This window comes from Chrysemys picta, chromosome 5 (assembly GCF_011386835.1).
Source record: "Chrysemys picta bellii isolate R12L10 chromosome 5, ASM1138683v2, whole genome shotgun sequence".
NCBI lineage: Eukaryota > Metazoa > Chordata > Testudines > Emydidae > Chrysemys > Chrysemys picta.
The window spans coordinates 91,684,029-91,696,163 of record NC_088795.1 but is presented as its reverse complement, the minus strand read 5'-3'; the positions used below and the strand labels follow the sequence as shown (position 1 = coordinate 91,696,163).

General features: G+C 41.6%; 1 long non-coding RNA gene across 3 annotated transcripts in view; it reads left to right on the top strand.

Moving 5' to 3' along the window:
- LOC135983974 (uncharacterized) overlaps positions 1 to 11,315 on the top strand; it is a 29,503-nt gene extending 18,188 nt beyond the window's left edge. For all 3 annotated transcript variants that reach the window (XR_010601859.1, XR_010601860.1, XR_010601861.1), the window contains one exon: positions 9,954 to 11,315. This is a non-coding gene — a long non-coding RNA (uncharacterized LOC135983974). The remainder of the gene's footprint in view (positions 1 to 9,953) is intronic.
- The last annotated feature ends 820 nt before the right edge of the window (positions 11,316 to 12,135 follow it).

Below are 12,135 nucleotides of genomic sequence, written 5' to 3'. Positions count from 1 at the left end.
ATACGCTGGAGCATATCAGTTTGATGCTCCAGCAGCCGGAGCATCGACTCTTGCCTTCTGTCTGCAAGCTGACGCCACCTATCATCTTCAGCCCGCCACTTGCTCTGTTCATCCCGCAATTCAGCCCGCCACCTGTCCTCTGGTTCATACTGTGCTTTTCTGTAGTCTGACATTGACTGCCTCCACGCATTCTGCTGCGCTCTTTCAGCTTGGGAGGACATCTGGAGCTCCATGAACATGTCATCCCGAGTCCGCCATTTTCTCTTTCTAATCTTCACTAGCCTCTGTGAAGGAGAAACATTTGCAGCTGGTGGAGGAGAAGGGAGAGGTGGTTAAAAAAGACACATTTTAGAGAACAATGGGTACACTCTTTCACGTTAAATTTTGCTGTTCACATTACACAGCACATGTGTTTTCGTTACAAGGTCGCATTTTTCCTCTTATATTGAGGGCCTGCCGGTTTGGTGTGAGAGATCACTCATGCAGTGCCAGGCAACAGATTTCGGCTTGCAGGCAGCCATGGTAAGCCACAGTCTTTTGGCTTTTTTAACCTTCTTAACATGTGGGAATGGTTTCAAACAGTAGCGCCCTCATTTCCCATACCAAGCACCCATTGGGTTGGCCATTTAAAATGGGTTTGCAATGTAAAAGGAGGGGCTGCAGTTCCCAGGTTAACATGCAGCACAAACCCAACTAACCCCCCTCCGACCCCCACACCCAATTATCGGGGATGATCACTTCACCCCTCCCCCCACCGCGTGGCTAAAAGAGGGGAACATTTCTGTTCATCCGAGCAGGAACGGGCACCTCTGAATGTCCCCTTAATAAAATCACCCCATTTCAACCAGGTGACCGTGAATGATATCACTCTCCTGAGGATAACAAAGAGCGATAAGGAATGGATGTTGTCTGCATGCCAGCAAACACCGGGACCATACGCTGCCATGCTTTGTTATGCAATGATTCCAGACTACGTGCTACTGGCCTGGCGTGGTAAAGTGTCCTACCATAGCGGACGGGATAAGGCAGCCTTCCCCAGAAACCTTTTGCAAAGGCTTTGGGAGTACATGAAGGAGAGCTTTCTGGAGATGTCCCTGGAGGATTTCTGCTCCATCCTCATACACGTTAACAGACTTTTACAGTAGCTGTACTGGCCGCGATTGCCAGGGCAAATTAATCATTAAACACGCTTGCTTTTAAACCATGTGTAATATTTACAAAGGTACACTCACCGGAGGTCCCCTGTGTGCCCTCAGGGTCTGGGAGCACGCCTTTGGTGAGTTCGGGGGTTACTGGCTCCAGGTTCAGGGTGATAAACATATCCTGGCTGTTGGGGAAACCGGTTTCTCTGCTTCCTTGCTGCTGTGAGCTATCTACATTATCTTCATCTTCATCTTCCTCGTACCCCGAACCCTCTTCCCTGTGTGTTTCTCCAGTGATGGAGTCATAGCACACGGTTGGGGTAGTGGTGGCTGCACCCCCTAGCATGGCATGCAGCTCTGCGTAGAAGCGGCATGTTTGCGGCTCTGCCCCGGACCTTCCGTTTGCCTCTCTGGCTTTGTGGTAGGCTTGCCTTAGCTCCTTAATTTTCACACGGCACTGCTGTGCGTCCCTGTTATGGCCTCTGTCCTTCATGGCCTTGGAGACCTTTTCTAATATTTTGCCATTTCGTTTACTGCTACGGAGTTCAACTAGCACTGATTCATCTCCCAATATGGCGAGCAGATCCCGTACCTCCCGTTCGGTCCATGCTGGAGCTCTTTTGCGATCCTGGGACTCCATCACGGTTACCTGTGCTGATGAGCTCTGCGTGGTCACCTGTGCTCTCCACACTGGGCAAACAGGAAATGAAATTCAAACGTTCGCGGGGCTTTTCCTGTCTACCTGGTCAGTGCACCTGAGTTGAGAGTGCTGTCCAGAGCAGTCACAATGAAGCACTGTGGGATAGCTCCCAGAGGCCAATAACATCGAATTCCGTCCACAATTCCGACCCGCTAAGGCCGATTTTATCGCTAATCCCCTCGAAGGTGGAGTAAAGAAACCGGTTTAAAGGGCCCCTTAAGTCGAAAGAAAGGGCTTCGTCGTGTGAATGTGTCCAGGCTTAATTCGATTTAACGCTGCTAAAGTCGACCTAAACTCGTAGACCAGGCCTAAGTCTCTGATCTTGCAAAGACTTAAGCATTTGCATAACTTCACACATGTAAATGTCATTTAAGTAAATAGAAATGCGTGTGTGTGTAAATTTAAGTCCTTGCAAAACTGGGGCCTAAGTTATATAACTATAGACTTAAATAATCTTGCAAAAACATTAATGTCTAAGGCAGTGGTTTTCAAACTTTTGTACTGGTGACCCCTTTCACAGAGCAAGCCTCTGAGTGTGACCCCCCCCCCATATAAATTAAAAACACTTTAAAATATATTTAATATCATTATAAATGCTGGAAGCAAAGCTGAGTTTGGGGTGGAGGCTGACAGCTCGCAACTCCCCATGTAATAACCTCACAACCTACAGTTTGAGAACCCCTGATATAAGTTAATTTTTTGAAAACATCGATATGACTATTTCAGAGCGTTCTGCCTTATACTACATGCAGTGATGAACAGTAAGAGAGCTTACCTAGCTCTTTACCGGAGGAGACCTTGATTCAAGTTAGGATAGATCACAAGTTCAATGGTCTTGTCCTGGTGGATATCTGTCTATTATTTCACTATGCAGTCTGGCACAGTTCTCATTCTCCACTTCATGTGCTCAGGGCTGGCATAGTGAAGATATTGCAGGTCAGAAGTCAGGTCCATTGGCAGACCTCCTACAGGAGGCAAGGGCTGTATCTACATGAAGGCCCTATGACTTTGCACTGTCTCCAGGGTCTCTGGGCTTATAGGAACTAAAACCCTTTAGTTTAACATCCAATAAGCTATAATCTTCTTAAATGACTGGCAGAAGGTTGGTCCCTTTAAACTGAAGTAGCCAGAAAGTGGCAGCTGATGACTGTATGTTCTTCCTAATTTTATAAGTGCCTGTCATTAGGGGAGGCACAAAAAAGCAATGCAATCCTCCTTCCTTGTCCTTGCCCCTGCCCAAGGGCCATCTCTTCCCCCTTTTCTGTCTGTGGTCAGGACTATAGAAAATTGGTTTGACTCACCCTTCCCTCCCTGCAGGTGCAATGACTCACTCTCCTAAATGCTGCTCTGAAGGACACAGCTGCTCTGAGTCCCAGTTTGCCCTCATGTTTAACTCCCATTGGTTTCAATGGCAGTTTGTTTTGTATGAATATCCAAGGGCATAATGTTGCTTTTAAAACAAAAACAACCCCCTGAAACTGTCTTGGTTTAAGGGACAGTCCCTTAGACTAGGGATATACATCAGGCAAAAACTGCTTATTATCTCTAAATCCTCCCAATCAATATACACCTCATGCAAGTCCAAAGCTTTTTCAAACCCAAAGCTGTGAGGTGCAGATAAATTTAAAAGAACAAGCAAATAACTTAATCTGGTGTCTTATGCCATCTCCAGATCTGAACATGTTCTCCAGGTGGCTATCCCATCGCTGGCTGATTAGTAGGGTCCATTTAGTGATGTGATCTAATATCTTAGCAAGTGAGTCTAACAACCCCCGACTCCTGCCTTCACTTGTGATAAATCACCTGTTTCAGGACCTGGTCCAAAACTCATTGAAGCCATTGGAAAGATTCCCATTGACTTAAATGGGCTTTGGAGCAGGCTCCTGGGGTGTGTGCACTTGCATAACATGCTTGCCCTGTGTGTGTGTGTCCCACAAAGTGGATAGCCTATTTGGGTAATTATTATTGGGGATGATGGCCTTGTAGAGGGCAGAGGGGTTTCCTCCTTCAGAAAATATTTGACAGAGCCTGCTATTTTCAGGAATGCCAACCCTAAGCATTCAAAAATCATGAGTAAGGACTGGTAAAAATACACTGTGGGTTTTAGTTGCCTGCTGGTTTCTGAGCCTGTAGGGAGCACTCACTTCATGTTATCAAGTTTTCTTCTGCAACCAGGAGCACTAGAAACTTTTTTTATCTGAAAACTGAGATGCTCATGCAATCTCTTGATTCCACAACCTGGAGCTTTAAGAACAACACTGAATATTGCAAAGTCATGATCAAATCACAAGAGTTGAAAACACTGCATTTGGTGGAATCCATCCAGCCAATTCCAAATACAAAAAACCTAGTTCATCAGAAGCATGCTTCCTGTTCAGGGATATGTCGTCTCTGGCAGAGATTACTTCGCAATAGCCAGAGAAGGCTGTACGCCATCAGTGGCAAGAAAATGATCCCTTCACTTGGTGGCAAGGCTTTTAGCATGGGATCCCCAGGAGCCATTGCTGAACACATCATTGATAAAATGTTGCACTGTATGTCACCCAAGCAGTGGTGTGAACAAAACGGAATGGATTCAAGTACAGTGGATTACATCTTCTAGGAGCCATTAGTGCTGCCTCCAGATTTAAACTTTCTTGTCTATAAAAGCAATGTTTTAACCACAGTTTGCTTAACTTACCCTTCTTAATCTTTTATTTTATGGGCCAAATTGTCAGGGGCTTCAAGCCAGCTTCCAAACTTACACCCAGCTTTATGGAGTCAAGGTGGGTGAGGTATTGTCTCTCTCACCAACAGAAATTGGTCATAAGAGATAAGTTTTCAAGCTTACGCAGAGCTCTTCATGTCTGGGAAATGTATTTCCCAGAGCTTGTCTCTCTCACCAACAGAAGTTGGTCCAATAAGAGCTATTACTTCATTCCTTCCATCCCCTGCATGCACCATTGCAGGTGTAACTTTACAATCCATCTTTGATAATTTGGTTTTATATTCCTTCTTTCATTTCCTCCATCCTTTGGAAGGATAAGTGCTTCTCTCTTCTCCTCTAAGGTCTGTCCCTCTTAACTGCTGCCCCTGAACTCCATAGCAGGACTGTAGGAGCATCAATGTTCCAATTTAGCTTGTTGGAGTTCTTGTTCTATTTCTCTCCCTAGTAGCTCATCTACCTGAGTGAAAGCATACAGTGACATAATAAAGAGATCCTGCATGAAGTGATGAATAGCAGGGGAGTGTGAGAAAAGTCAGAGGAAATAACCCTGATGTCTTTCTAAAACACAAATCATCTTTTGTTTTAAATTCTCATACTTCTTAGGCTTTAGATATTCACTCTTCCTTGCTTGAAAGGAAAAGAGGAATAGGTGACTGAGGAGAGATGGGAGTTGTGGGAATACTGAAGGGAGAGCATGAAAAGAGAAGCACAGACCCATTCCAGAAAAGAGAAGGTGTCAGAAGAAGGGTAGATGAGAGATACCAAAAGCAACCTATCCCTACCTAAAATGGATCCAAAGTTTCTGACTAAGAAGCAGCTAGAGATAAAGAAATAACAGCAGTAGAGGCAAGGATAGATGTTGCAGCAGCAAAAATGAAACCAAGGGCCACTACTAGCTGATTTCCCCCTGTTCATATCGCTATACAGATTGAATTTAAAATGATATAAAGGCCCTGAAAATTAACTTAAAACATTAACTTGGTCTTCATTGCTACTGAAGAACTCGACGTCCTCTATGTACCCACCAAATAGGGCAGCAGAAGCTTCCCCACGTTGTTTCACCAATGTAGCCTAGTCCTGTGCCAGAGGTACCACCTCGTAGAGTTGGAGTCTCCATGTCCATTGAAAAGATGCTATCAGCTTGAAATCCACTTACTTTTAATTTGTTTTGTTCAAGAGTTTGCGGTCTAACCATCAGTTTCCTGTCTCTTTTTTAGTGCTGCTGTCTGTGCAGGCCCTTCAAACAGGGGAAACTGACTATCATGAAACAGTGGCATTGACAGCGTACAAAGGCCCTGATTCAGCAACGGGACTACTCATGAGCATAACATTAAGCATATGCTTGAGTACACTGCTGAATTAGTGCCAAAACACCTGTCAACTGCCGAAGAAAATAAACTGAAAAGTGTCCTTTCTCTAATCTTTCAGTTAATAATAATAATAATTAAAATTAATATAATACTTACATTTATTTTATCTTCAGTGTTTTTAACAGACACCCGCATCCCCCTCACTCATGGTCAGGGCATCATTATGCTTTCTCATAGAAATAAGTAAGGAAAAAGACAGTCTCTTTCCCCAAATCTCTCAGGCTACAGCAGGTGTATTTCAGACAAATGTGATTTTTGAAGTTGACGGTGTTCTTTTAACTCCTCTTTCTCTTGTTGGAGGATGCCAAGTGTTGAAGTGACGTCTCAGATGTGGGCATCTCTTCTAGGATCTACACTGAAATACCAGCTCATTTCATATGGCTCACCAAATATAGCCATTCGTTAGTAACCAGTGTCTAATCACTTTGAGTCTTATTCACAACTGCATTATTCTATTTTTAGGCCAGGTCAATGGGAGTTACATTCACATAAATACTGCAGTGATGCCAGGGTGAATATGGCCCTATTTTGTATTCAAATGAGATTCTTACAGGTGAAAGGCTCCACATTTCATCACCAGTCCCTGGAGCTATCCAGTAGCTTATAAAAAGTTGTTGAACTATTTCTGCAGAGACACTGCACAATAAAACTAATCTAAAGTAACATCAGAATTCCTACTAGTTCCATTAATTTATATGAGGAAAGTCATGTTTGGATAAAACCAAAATCTCAATATTCTGTTGGGCTATAAAAAGTAATTCTTCTAGGCCCAGGCAACAAGATTTTGGTTTTACCCATAATCCTTTGCAGACTAAGCATTGGCTGAAAGATATTCAGAAGTGAAAGTAAGCCAATATGGCATACTGGTAAGAAGGTGGCCACTGGTACCCAGCCGACTGGACCAGAAGGGCCTCTGACCGGGGGGTTGGGGGGCAGCTGCCCCGGGGCCCAGCGATTTAAAAGGGCCCAGGGCTCCCAGCAGCGACTGGAGCCCCGGGCCCTTTAAATCGGTGCCAGAGCCCTGGGCGGTGCAGGCTGGGCAGTGCTGAAGGGCTGGCTGGGGGAATCTGTCCCCAGCCCACCCCTTCTGCCCAAGGCCCTGCCTCTTCCGGGGGCCAGAGCCTCCCCCACCCTTTGCCCAGGACCCCAGTCGCCCTGTGTACCAGTAAGTTCTTTAAGTTACTTTTACCCCTGAACATATTTCACATGAGTATATAACGAAAGGCTTTTCATCAGTCTGAAGAGAGATATAAACACCTTCAGGAAGCTTGGAATATGTTAAAACTATTTTCATAGTTTCCTTGTTATGTGCTGTTTTGGCATTACATCCCATAATATATATTTGCTATGTAATTCATCAGTCCCATGATCTTTCATCAGAAATGTTGTCTCATCTCATCCTTTTTATAAGCAGGATATGAAAAGAGAGACTATGCTGGCGAGTAATTAAAGGTTCAACAGTCTTATTTTTCTTTTTTTCCTGTATCCTAACTTTATTTATCTCAGTTTTGTCTCCCTCTCCTACAACCCCAATCAAACACATGTTTGAGGGATTTCTTGATACCACATGATGACTACTGGAATAATGTGTCCAATCCTGGTGCCCACAGCCCAAGAAGGCTGTTGATACATTGGAGAGGGTACAGAGAAGAGCCATGAGAATGCACAAGGATTAGAAAACATGCCTTATAGTGATAGACTCAAGAACCTCAATCTAGTTAGTTTAACAAAGGGAAGGTTAGGGACTTGATTACAGCCTATAAGAACCTACATGGGGAACAAATATTCAATAATGGGCCTTTCAATCTAGCAGAGAAATTTATAACATGTTCCAGTGTCTGGAAGGTGAAGCTACACAAATTCAGACTGGAAATAAGGCATACATTTTTAACAATGAGTAATCAAGCATTGGAACAATTGACCCAGGGTCATGGTGGATTCTCCATTACTGATAATTTTTAAATCAAGATTGGATGTCTTCTTAAAAATATGCTTTAGGAATTATTTTGGGGAAGTTGTATGGCCTGTGTTATATAGGTGGTCAGACTAGATGATCATAATGGTCCTTTCTTGGACGCTCTGAATCTATGTTGCACATCATGCTGAATAAGACTCTATGCAATTTACTTTGAGCTTTTCATTGTAATCTAACTCAGGAATATATGATTGGACCTTTAGCATCTCAGACTTGCATCTTACGCTTGACTTATCAGACTGAGGCATGTCATAGACATATAGTGTATATAGGGGATTTTGAGGCTCTGCCAAAATATCCAGAGAAATATGAGTCATGGTAGAATTAATGTAGCAGTTGATCCACTCATTCTAAATATTTATAAACCATGTCTGTGGTGGCAGGAGAATAAAAAACAAATAACACTGGATTTCCAGTTTTACTTTCAATATGTATGCATAATATTCTAACAAACAGCATTTATAGAACTATGAAAAATTCATTACTACCATATATTCATATCATCACCAATATGTCTTAGAGTGATTAGGATGATAAATTCCTCAGACTGCATTTTCATCTAGTCTATTACTTTTCATAAAAAGTTCCACATGTGTCATTTAAAAGAGAAGTTGTTCTCAAGAGAATAATTGGCTTCAGATTTTTGTCACAAGTCACCAACTGTAATCATCTATCTCTTTAAAAGACCCTTCCCGTGGGTACTCATATCAGTTGAGCTCATCATGTTGAATACAACAAAGATCATAAATCATCCTAAAGATTAAATAAGACTGAAAACAGCACAGTAATGTGGACTGGAAAGTATTTCCAACAACAGAGAAAAAAGTCAGTTCAGACTTCCTGTAAGATTATGCAACTATATCTTAAATGGCCAGAAGTCTTATAATCAATATAAATTCCATCTCCTTCAAAGCTTCCTGTACTGCTTATCAGTTCTTCAAGTACTGCTAGTGCATATACCACAAGTATCAGAGATCACAAAGCACAGAATAGAACTGGGAGCATCAGAGAGCCAAGGAGTGAGAATAAAGAGAGGGAAATTTTCAAAAGTCTTCCTTAGCTTTGCAGGACTTTATAAACATTTGACTATGTTGTGTGTAAAGTAACATGAAAGTGAACTCACAAGTAAACTGTCATGAACCAGAACGGATAAAAAGAATCACTGTGGAGACTTGCCTGTATTTTCAGATATTTGCTGGAGAGGTAACCAAAAGTCACACTTTATATAAAGGGTACACTTAGTTTATAAAGGGTTTAGACAATTAAAAACGTTATGAGCATTTTACAATGATGAGTGGTCTGTGGTACAAAAGCCTATAAGCACATCAACAGAAAGTGTTATAGATGGGTATTGACAACTTGGAGTCTACAGACACTGATTATCCATTTATTCACCATCTGTTAATAAGTAATTAACTATTTATAACTGCTCCCTTCATATAAAGTGAGACCAAATTCTATGAGTTTTCTCTATTCTATTCGCCTCTACATTTTAATACAAAATAGGACATAATTCTCAATATATTTATAGGTTTATTGAACCGAGTTGCCTTATTTGCTGCTACTAACATCTAGGAAACTCACTCAACAAAGCCCACTACAGGGATTAAATGTTTTTGCTGGCAGCACTCTAAATATCAAATTTGTCCTAGGCCAATAGCATCAGGAGTATTGTTCAACATTTTAAAAATCTCTAACTGGGTTCTGCATCAAATTTATATTTCTTAAGTTGGCTTCTGTTAAAGGTTTGACCTGTGAATCCTCACTCATGCTCAGCTCCCAGCAACTTCAGCCAGAGCTTTGCCTGAGTAAGCACTGCTGATTCAGACACGTGGAGCTCTCTTTCTCTCTTAATTCAGATCCAGAGACTGAGCCTGAACTGGTTTCAGTGATTCTGCCTTTCACTGCGGCTTGTAACTACATGTACTTTACATGCTGCCACAAGTGTAGATAAGGTCTAAGGAATAGTATCAAGTAGTTTAGGCAAAAAAGTCAGGCTTTTTAAAAAAACTTTTTACAAACTGTATTAATAATGTTTTCATTATTTTCTTTTCTTTAGATCTCAACTCAAATATTGCAACCTTGTGCAGGTGCCAGAGAACCAGGAAGTAAAGCTGACTATAAATAGAAATTGAAACCGACCAGTTCAGTTTCATTGTCCATGCTTTGTGACTTGTAAAAGGAAGCTGAGTACATTGTCACAAGTAGATCATATCAGTGGGATTCCATAATAATGGCAGCTCAGGTTGCCAGTTTTACAGAGCCCCATTTCAGAGTCAAATTTAAGGTAGCTCAGCAGAGGCTCCACATCCTGCACAGACCTGTTTACCATGCATTTTTCTTGTCCTTGTCCTCTGTGCTTCCTGGCTTTTCTTCCATGAGCACAGAATAAAAAAGGGGGATATGTTAGTCAAGGAAACGAGTGTCTCTTGGTGGAAATTGACTTCTACAATATCCTGGCCTGTATATGTGGTAGAGGCACAATCATCTTAAATCAACTATCCTTACTTCTCCCAGAGTAGGAGTAAGACCCCTTCTCAGTTTGCACCACAATAGCTAATGATACAACAGGGAGGAATGGTTCATACAACCTGGACATCAGGGCCTGCTTTAAGATTTTGGAAGTAATTCTTGAGGGTGGAGGGAAGGAACTTATTTCCCTAGGACTTCAGCTTCGTCATCTGGGATTCAGTGGCAACTCTAGGATGATTTAACCTATGCAGCTCTTCTAGTCAGTGGTATCACTATTTCCTCCATATCAGTCATGTCCAGCTTTGGTGCCAATGGGTCGCAGCAAAGAATTAACTCTAACTGCTCTCCATTACTTGGAAAGTATGTTTCAGCTCTAACTCCTGGTTCAGGGATGGTGGCCCCTCCAAGCCCCCATAACTTCACAAATAGATTAGAAGGGTATTTCTCAATAGTTTGAAAGGTCATCATGAGAAGTGAGCAATACATTGAATGGGAATCTGCACAAGTTGTTTTGCATAAGGTCCTTCAGTACCTCAGGAGCCACATTTACACACTCTTCCTTTCCCTTAACACAACTGGACTGCACAGGAGTCACTGGCATTGGGACTACAGAGCTTTTATTACTGGTGATGTGTGAGAAGGAAAGAATCCAACTTGACTCTCCGGTCACAGGTTGAGTTTACATGGCAGGAAGGAAAAAACCCTTTGTTTTACTTGAAATGGTATGAAAATCACTGAGAGAGAGAATGCATGAGGAACTCCATTTTTAGAGCAGAAGTGGACTTTTAGAATTAACCAATAATATGCAATAGAGAACAAAATTTCGTTTTTCTTCATGGTGTTTCACTAGTGATATGAGCTGAAAAAATATGACTTATGTAGTTTCTAGGTAGAATTATTAAATATAAGAAATTATAAAGATTAAATCTATACCTCTTTTGAAAGATAAGACAGGATATTTTTCTCCCTTTCACAACAATGGTTAAACTTGACGTTCACTTGCTTGGCTAAGAGAGTAATAGGATTAAAATAAAAAAATCTAAAAGATATAAACCAGATCATGTTATGTGAAATATACATCCTCTTCTGTCATTTTGGTAAGTTAAGGTCATGCACTGTAGACTCAAAACTAACAAATGCTGGTACTGTCATTCAGGTTAGCTATTTTTTATATAAACTAGTTCCACACATCTCATCAAATCCTTTAAGAGAGCAGATACATAGATCTTTACACATGTCTTCGGGCTACTAAAATGTTTGATATAGTACAGTATTCCTGTTCATATAAATATTTGAAGTTGGAAAAACCTTCTGTTAAAGACAGTTTAAGTGAACTGTTCCCACGGCAGAATAAATTTTTTTACATAAAAAAAATTGCATCACACCAATTTTTGTATGCAGACTACAAAATGAACTATGGCTTGTGCATTGACACTTTGAACTGCTTGTTTCTCACAAGTACTTAAGCAGGCAGCCAATATAGAATCTGAGCTAAAGCCCGCTGTCAGTTAGTCTTTCCATTGACTTTGGCGGGCATTGGATGAATTGAGGTGTAAAATTCTCAGCGGAGCAGTAATGTTCCAAGTTTCATATAAACTAGTTTGCCATTCTCCTGCTCCTTCACACAATCTGTAATCCTGTTAAGGGTGTAAAACAGATACCTTCCACAATATCGAGGTACAAAGGGACCCTACCAACAACACCTACTTGTATGTCCAGTTGATGCGAAAGCTTTATTGTTATATTCCACTGCTTTATGACATACTGAC